This window comes from Triticum urartu, chromosome 7A, assembly GCF_056163025.1.
Source record: "Triticum urartu cultivar PI428250 chromosome 7A, HENAU_Tu73, whole genome shotgun sequence".
NCBI classification, from domain to species: Eukaryota; Viridiplantae; Streptophyta; class Magnoliopsida; order Poales; family Poaceae; genus Triticum; species Triticum urartu.
Window position 1 is genome coordinate 2,735,435 of NC_141879.1, and position 8,535 is coordinate 2,743,969.

The following is an 8,535-nucleotide window of genomic DNA, read 5'->3' on the forward strand; positions in this document are numbered from 1 at the left end:
TATGTCTATTAGCAAGTGTAACACGACATGGGAGGGTTCCATGTAAGGTACGCCAAATAAAGATCTTCACTTTTGCTGGACAAGATAATTTCCAAATCTTGCTCCAAATAGTATTGACACTTGTTCCTCCCATGCCATCTGATTGTTGCAATTTCCTCCCATGTTGCGTTTTTTATTCCTCCAGATAAGCAGAACGAACCGTGAACAATCCATTCTTTGTAAAACTCCAAGCTATGAAATCTGACATGTTATACGTGGGGAGGGGGATCGTAAGTACCCTCTGGACATCAATTAGCCACAACGTTTGTCTTACCAAATCTTCATCCCAGCAATTGTTGATTGGATCTATAATATCAGCAACTTTTGTTAGAAGCTGCCCTCTTCTAGGAATGATAATTTGGATACATGGGCGCATTGCTGGTGCCAAGACCATATAGGTTTGCCTTGTATTACCTCCGTCCTAATTTATTAGTCCTTCTCGTATTATGGGTCATATTTTAACTAATAATATATAAATTTATTATATAAATCACACTCCCTCTGTCGCCAATTACTTGTCTTATATTTCTCTAATTATGGATGTATCTACACACATTTTAATGTTAGATACATTATACATATACTAAACCTAGCCACGTTTGGTTTACCTCCTTTTTTTGACTTTTTGTTATCAGTGAAAAACCTAGCCAATGGGGACATGACACGTTAATTACTGGGGGGGCATGACGGGGTAGGCTTCTGGATGCGTTTGGCGATTTTCCTACCGACCGCTTCATCGCTTTTATTTTTTGTTTTATCTCGCGTGCGTACAGTCAAGCGGTCGTGCTCTTTGGTCCACGTTTCTCTTCTTGATTCTCTAAGTCTCCAGGTCAATCCCAAGCCGCTGTTGCGCCGCCCTTCCACCGCCGAACGTTTCTATAAAAGGGAAGGGCTCGCTTCGACACTTCGGGCCGGCCCGTACCGCCCCATCCTAACACCGCGCCGCCGGAGCCCCCGTCCTGGAACCCTGCCGCCATGGCCATCTTCACGGCGCTGTCCCTGCAACTCTGCGCGTCGAGGTGCTATACGTCGACGATGACCTCTCCTTGGCGCTTGATGTCGGCCGGTCGACGGCTGTGGCGTGTTGCTGCCAATGCCTAGGTTTCCGGTGCGCGCCGGCCGCACCCCTCGCGTCTCTGCCTCTCTGCACCTCATGCGCACTTCTGGTTCAGGGTGTCATGTTGCTGCCATCCACCGTGCCCATCCCGCGGCAGCAACGCCATGGATGGTGACGGTAGACAAGCCAGTCCCGCCACGTGCCTGGGCGCATCCAGGCGATTGGCGGTGCGGAAGGAAACCAGTGGTGGCCGGCCTCATTCGGGGTCGTGGAAAAAAGAGAGAAGGGGATGGGGAAGAGCAAAGCGAGTCCCTGCGGTGCCGATGGCTGTTTCTCAAACAAAATCTGTGGTGTGTCTCGCGATCTGGCTCTACTCCCCTTCTTGCTTCCTCTCAATTTGTTTTGCGATCTTTCTCTCTCGAGCGGGCGAGAGGCCCTGCAGGCTTGCAGTGTCCGTGGTCACCAGCGAACAGTCGTTCCTCTTGCACGCAGAGGTACTAATCTATTGCTATCTTTCTCTCCCTGGCATATGTACTAAAAAGTGGAGCTCCCGCTGCTAATTTATCTCTCTTGCAATTCCCGGCCCTCTCTCCCCCTGACCATGCGTTGGCTGCTGCTTCTTCTCCCATGGCGCACCGGCTTCTCCCTATCACTGCGGTGGCTGCTGATGGCCCCTATCTCATGAGCTTCTCTCTCTCAGTATATGGTATAATGACTGACATGTATATTGGCCAATTTTCACGGATGGCTTGAATCAAAGAAGGCAGACTTCCGTACATCTACCCCTTCTAATTTGCTTCCTTTTTGTAATTCAGTTTTGAGAAGTTACAATGTGTGCTTGAGTGTGGCTTAGTGATACGCATACTTATAAATTCATGTCCTAATTACCTCTTTGATGTTTTAGTGCAATGGTAAAAGGTAAAGTGGGAGTGGGAGTGGCATTCAAATCTTTCCTTTTGTCTGTGAGATCAGGTTAGTACAAGGATGTAACAATGTTTACTATTATCATGCCCTCCATGTTCTTTTATGATTGTTCTGAGCATCAGTTTACCTGAAGCAACTTTGCCATATGCTACATTAAGAGGTGTTCAGCTTCTTGTAGAAATATTTTCTGTGTTATCATGGCGATTGCACCATGATTTACATATACTAGTGGCTGGGGCGCCACCTGGTGGCACCTCTTGAGGCGGAAATGTGCGCACTAATCAAGAGCGATAGCTTCATGTTGGTATTAGTTAACGTCCCTGTATGACATCTTTTTTCAGCGAGAAGACAAGCAATTGAAAAGAGCGATAGCTTCATGTTGGTATTAGTTAACGTCCCTGTATGACATCTTTTTTCAGCGAGAAGACAAGCAATTGAAAAGAGCGATAGCTTCATGTTGGTATTAGTTAACGTCCCTGTATGACATCTTTTTTCAGCGAGAAGACAAGCAATTGAAAAGAGCGATAGCTTCATGTTGGTATTAGTTAACGTCCCTGTATGACATCTTTTTTCAGCGAGAAGACAAGCAATTGAAAAGAGCGATAGCTTCATGTTGGTTGTAAAGAGCAAGAGTGTGCATTGATAAGCACGCGTAGCAGTAGTAGATTCAGCTGAGAACCGGAAAGAAATCAAAGAAAAAAGACAGAATCAGACGACTCAGCCCTGGAGCTTGCTTGTAGTGTTCTAGCATTTCCATTCTTGAGCATGGCCTCCAGGGAAGGAAACAGATCTATGCCACCAAAGGGGCAAAGGGTGGCAGCTCTTCATGCCTGAACATACTCTGAGGCATTAGCATCATGTAGAGGTGATACATCATAAGAATTACATAGGCATATATACAAGCTGACCAACCTGTCCAGCAGATCGACACAATTCACATGCCTCTTCTAATCTTCCAGCTCTTAAAGAGAGTCCAGATATCTTCTAAAAGCAATTCATCTTGCTTCTTCTTACACATAAAGGAAAGGTGAGTTCTGATTTTACTAAATGAAAATTCTAGTTAATTCACCAAAGATGATTAATGAGAAGAGATCTTTAACAGCTGAAAGAGATTTGTCTTCTTTATAATGTTGTTAGTCCAATAATTATTGCTTCAACATAAAGGATTAAATTTGAAGGTTAGGTACTGCATGCACAGTTGTCCAAGGCATCCTCTGTTAAAGTGAGATTATGAGGTGAAAGATGGTGTGTTATCACATAAAGAGTATGAAAAATAATTCTGGAAAGGCCAAGTGGAACCAATTATAATGCATACTTGTAGCATTTAGATATCATAATAAATTGTTAGCAGTTTTATGAAAGGATCTTTACACTGTATTTGAGATAGATACCAAATAGCCTACCTTGTATTCCCTCCGTCCCATAATGTAAGACGTTTTTTGACACTAATGAGGAAGAAGTTGGGCTACTTTAGAGTTGGAGCATCAACATCCACATGCTTCACTATATTAGAATCATTATTCCTTCTCTTTCGGTACCTTTGTGTACGATGCCAAACACCAAAACATGGTAGATATGAACCAACATGAGATCCTCTCACCTACAGAATAGAAATATAGCACCACAAAAAATGTGTGTACCTGTACCATCAATTTGATCATGAATAGTAAGTTAAAGCATCACCTACTTCTTAAATACTCAGTTACTCTAGAGCTCATTGTGTGGTTAAAATACAAAAGCAAGGTCACTCAAGGAAGAAAAATAACTACTGAAATTTAGACGATCAGGACAAATCTTCCACTTCATAGAATGGAATTGTCCTTCACCCTCACGCAGAACCTATAAGATCTCTCTTCATCAGACCAATTGAGCAGCTAAAGACGAACAATTGAAATAATGGCCGGTCAGTATGTCATATGTCAAATTGCATTAGCATGGCATATTAACAAGCCCTTTACCTGTACTAATGGAGTCCTAGCAGAATTTTGAATCACTTTCCCATCTACACAGGAAGGTTTTGTCTGAAACAGGTCAACTCCGATAGAAGAGGAATTTTCCCAGTGAGGGTTCACATACCTGAAATAAACAACATGGTCATGTGTTTGCTGACAATGAAATCCGACATGTTATTCGTTCGTATGTTTCTAACAGGTTTTCAAAGGTGCCAAATGTTTGTTAGGTTAAGAGAGGTGCAAACACAAGTAAAAAAAGGAAAATGGATTTAACAAAAAACTATATAGGACCTCTGCTGCTCCTGAAGCGTGCGTCCATCTCAACATCAATATTCTTCATGCCGTCGAAGACGAGGAGGAGAGTGGCGTCCGCTTGTCCAGCGAGCCAGCCGCCACAATTCAACCCTGCTAGATCCCATCAAAGTAACAAGAACATTGTAGCCACCCTCAACACCAAACCACTTGACATTTGAAATCCCAGGTGCACAATAAAAAAATGTAGGCCATCATCATAACAGCAAAAAATATCTTAAATTTATTGTCCAAGGAAAGCAAATGGACGGGTATTACTTCTGCCCTGCAGTACCATGTACAACTTTGACTCATATAGAAACTGAGGATGCTTCGCCTTCACATTTTCCTGGACAGAGCAAAAGCACAAGGCCTTATCAGTTCTTCTGCCTTATTGACTTCTCCTATCCTCTCTTTTATGTACTCTCTCTGACGTTTAATTCTTGGGAACTAAAATGAACTAATGCAAGATTGCAAATGCAGGAGACCTTACAAAGCTCAGTGCATATAAAAGCTACCATTAATCCTTGGCAGAAAATATTTTTCAGCAGATTGAAGTGATCAGTAAAGAAGTTTGGGAAACATAAGCCTGAAGAATATACTTTCGTTATTGTACTTCCCACAAGAGTGATATATAAAGATTGCCAGACTAATCTTTGGCCCATTTTTTTCTTCAGAAATCGGCAATTATCAAGTTAAATACCAAATAGAAATACTTGCACCCATATCAAAGAGGAAAATACTGGCAGTAAAAGCAATACTGCCACTGATTATAAACTCACAAGCTTAATCGCGACCTCCTCGTTGGTATGCACTTTAGTACCTGCACCGGCAACCCTGAGCAAGGAAAACACACTTAATCAGTAATGCCGTAGACACAGCACAAAGGCAAGAGCTTTAGCTGCTTCCTAAATTTATTAACAAATTATTTCAAGCAACAGACAATGAATGCATAATACCTTGCTCGAAACAAAAAAAACTTGCAACAGAGTTGCTGCAGATTCATTCACTTGGCGCCTTACAAGGGGGTCACCTTGAATCATGAACTGTTGTTGACTAATAAATCAGTAAATTACTAGAGAGGCAACTCAGTGTTCGGATCAGACTGGGCATTGAGGTGGTGTACATAGAACAGCCTTGCATGGTTAACGGCTGCAAAGTAGAGACATATGTGCTCCTCGAGGTCAGCGAGCTGGCATAGCAGGCTAGGATGGTTCTTCCGGAGCTGCCGCACCACCTCTTCGATGGAGTGGTGCTGCCCCCTCCCGCGCTCAAGCCCTAGCCTTACCAAGATCTTGTCACCCTTGACAGTGGCGTGGAGCCCCAGCCGTTCAATGGTGTCCACGTCATTGTTGAGCACATAGGCGCCCCTGGCCGCGGTGTCAAGCCGGTCCACGTGTTGCCGCAGGCGTTTCATCCAAGTGGGGGTTGAGCAGCAAGAACCACGCGACGCTGCACAGGCAGGAGCCGCTGCCAACAATGCGGTCATGGCATGGGTGGCGATGACGAGACCAGCGATCGCAGCTCCCGTCGTGCAGGCGATGAAGCGGATGCCAGACCCGCGCGTCACGCACCGCAACAGCCGGTTCTTCCGTTGGGCCTTGAGGAGGCGGAGGTCGAGATGGGTTTTGAGGCAAGCAAAGCTCCGATGCATGCCCTGGAAGCTGGCTTCGGGGGGCAGGAACGGGTTGGGTATTTTGTCGAACAGGAGGAAGGCGTCAAACGCGCAGTTACAGTGCGGCATGGCGAGAGGGATCAGCGCGAGAACATCCGTGATGCACCCTAGAGCACCCGTGCACGACGCGGCGCCCGACCGAGGAAGAGGCAGTGCAGCGACGCGTTGTGTGTGCTGCGGAGGTAGTCCGCGGCGAGGCGGGTGAGCTCCGTGTAGGGCGCGTCCCCGAGCGCGCGCTCCACCACTGCGTCCTCCGGACGGAGCATGCCGGCGAGGGTGCTCCTATCATCATCCTCCTCGTCTTGGTCGCGCCGTCAACCCGTTGGCCGTCTCCACCTCGAGCACGGTCACGCGAGCTCCGGGAGCCCTATGTCGCGGCCAGCTCAGAGCCGTGCTTCTGGACGACGAGCACGTGCCCATCGGCCGCGACGACGAGCTAGAGCCATCACGGCGCGGACCTGGGAGCGCCGCCGCCTGCTCTGCTCGATCTTGATGTGCCGGCCTCGTGGACAAGAGAAAAGGGCGGCGGCAGCGCTGAGCGCCGGATCTGATCGGGGATGCTGCTGCTGCTGCCGCGGTTGTGGTCTCTCATGCTCGTGGTTCTTCTCCGATGGCTCCCCCAGATCTGGCAACGCTGAGAGAAACGAGCACAGGAGGCGGCGGCTGTGTTGGCGTGCGTGGGGAGGCGACGAGGCTGATCTTTTTGTCTCGCTCTTTTCTGCCCACCCAATAGCTAACTTGTTTTTTATTTTTGTCTTCTTGTGATGACGTGGATGCAGCGAGGGGTCGCCCTTACCGCGACTGTTAATGGGTTCAATGGAGTGAAGCGATAACATAGACAACCGGAGGGCAAACAAGAATTTAGTCTACTGGAGTAACCGAGTAAGTGTTGCATATTATGACCGAAAATGCTACACCTAGGTAAAGCTACGTAACCAACCTACGTAACCTTCCTATTTAAACTCTCCACCCCCCCTGATTTCAACTGGATGGGGCCCCCTCCTCTAATCTGTCCAATAAATAAATGCCACCTAGTGATTACGTTAATCACGTAGAATTCAGTATGTAGATGTAGCATTGCTCTATTATGACAGTGCTAGATACATCTGTATCTTGACACTTCTGCAGAAAACTAAAGCTTGGAGACCATTGTTAGATAATAATGAGAATAAATGAGACACGAGAGGCACGGATTTTTACGTGGAAAACCTTGCGGGAGAAAACCACGGACGCACAAAGGCGCAATCACTATGAGGAGGAGTATTGCAAGCACGAGACGACAGGCCGTCTGAGGTGCGACTACATGGGATATATATGAGGGGCAACACATAGGAGTCCTTGTAGGACAAGTAAACGAGTTGTACTCGTACGCGTCGGTACCAACGCAAAAGGCCCACACCGTATGTACTACGTCTAGTCCAATACGGTACTAGAATTTGGATCACAATTTAACAATCTCCACCTTGAGCCAAATTCCCTCCAGTAGTCGAAGAAAGTGAATAACTCCATCCAAATCAGCTTAAACACTTTGTGCGTCAAAGTCCATAGGACTAGTGAGAAATACCAACTAAGCCTGAGCAAAGCTCAAACTTATTGGTCGGAACTGGCTTTGTCATCATATCAGCAGGATTATCATGAGTATTTATTTTGCATACCTTCAAATCACCTTCAGCAACAACATCTCGAATATAGTGATATCTGACATCAATGTGCTTTGTTCTCTCATGATACATTGGATTCTTTGTAAGATATATAGCACTTTGACTATCACTAAATACGGTAGGGCAAGATGAGTCTCCACAAAGCTCAGTGTACAAACCTCTCAACCAGATAGCTTCTTTGCATGCCTCAGAAATAGCCATATATTCGGCATCAGTAGTGGAACAAGCCACAATAGACTGCAAAGTTGCTCTCCAACTCACAGCACAACCACCAATGGTGAAAATATAACCTGTGAGTGATCTTCTCTTATCCAAATCACCAGCAAAATCAGAATCAACAAAACCAACAAGTCCATCTCTAGATTTCCCAAACTGTAAATAAGCATTAGAAGTACCACGCAGGTATCTGAAAATCCACTGAACTGCTCTCCAATGCTCTTTTCCAGGATTAGCCATGTATCTACTGACAACACTCAATGCATATGATAAATCCAGACGAGAACAAACCATGGCATACATAAGTGAACCAACTGCACTCGAATAGGGAACTCTAGACATGTACTCAATATCGGCATCTGACTTAGGACATAAAGCTGATGATAATTTGAAGTGTGCAGCTAACGGAGTACTCACCGGCTTGGCATTATGCATATTAAAACGACGAAGAACTTTATCAATATATCCCTTCTGACTGAGATACACTTTTCCAGATGGTCTATCTCTGGATATTTCCATGCCAAGTATTTTCTTTGCTGCACCCAAATCCTTCATCTCAAATTCATTACTCAATTGCTTCTTTAGTTCATCAATATCTGACATTCTCTTTGCAGCAATTAGCATATCATCAACATAAAGGAGCAAATAAATAGTTGAACCTTTGACAGTTTTCAAATAAACACAACTATCATAATTAGACCTTTTGAAACCTTGAGAGAG

At 45.4% G+C, this 8,535-nt stretch overlaps 1 pseudogene; it reads right to left on the reverse strand.

Annotated features, from left to right (window-relative positions):
* Window positions 1–5,338: 5,338 nt before the first annotated feature.
* LOC147956684 (UPF0496 protein At3g19330-like) lies at window positions 5,339–6,530 on the reverse strand (annotated as a pseudogene).
* Window positions 6,531–8,535: the final 2,005 nt, after the last annotated feature.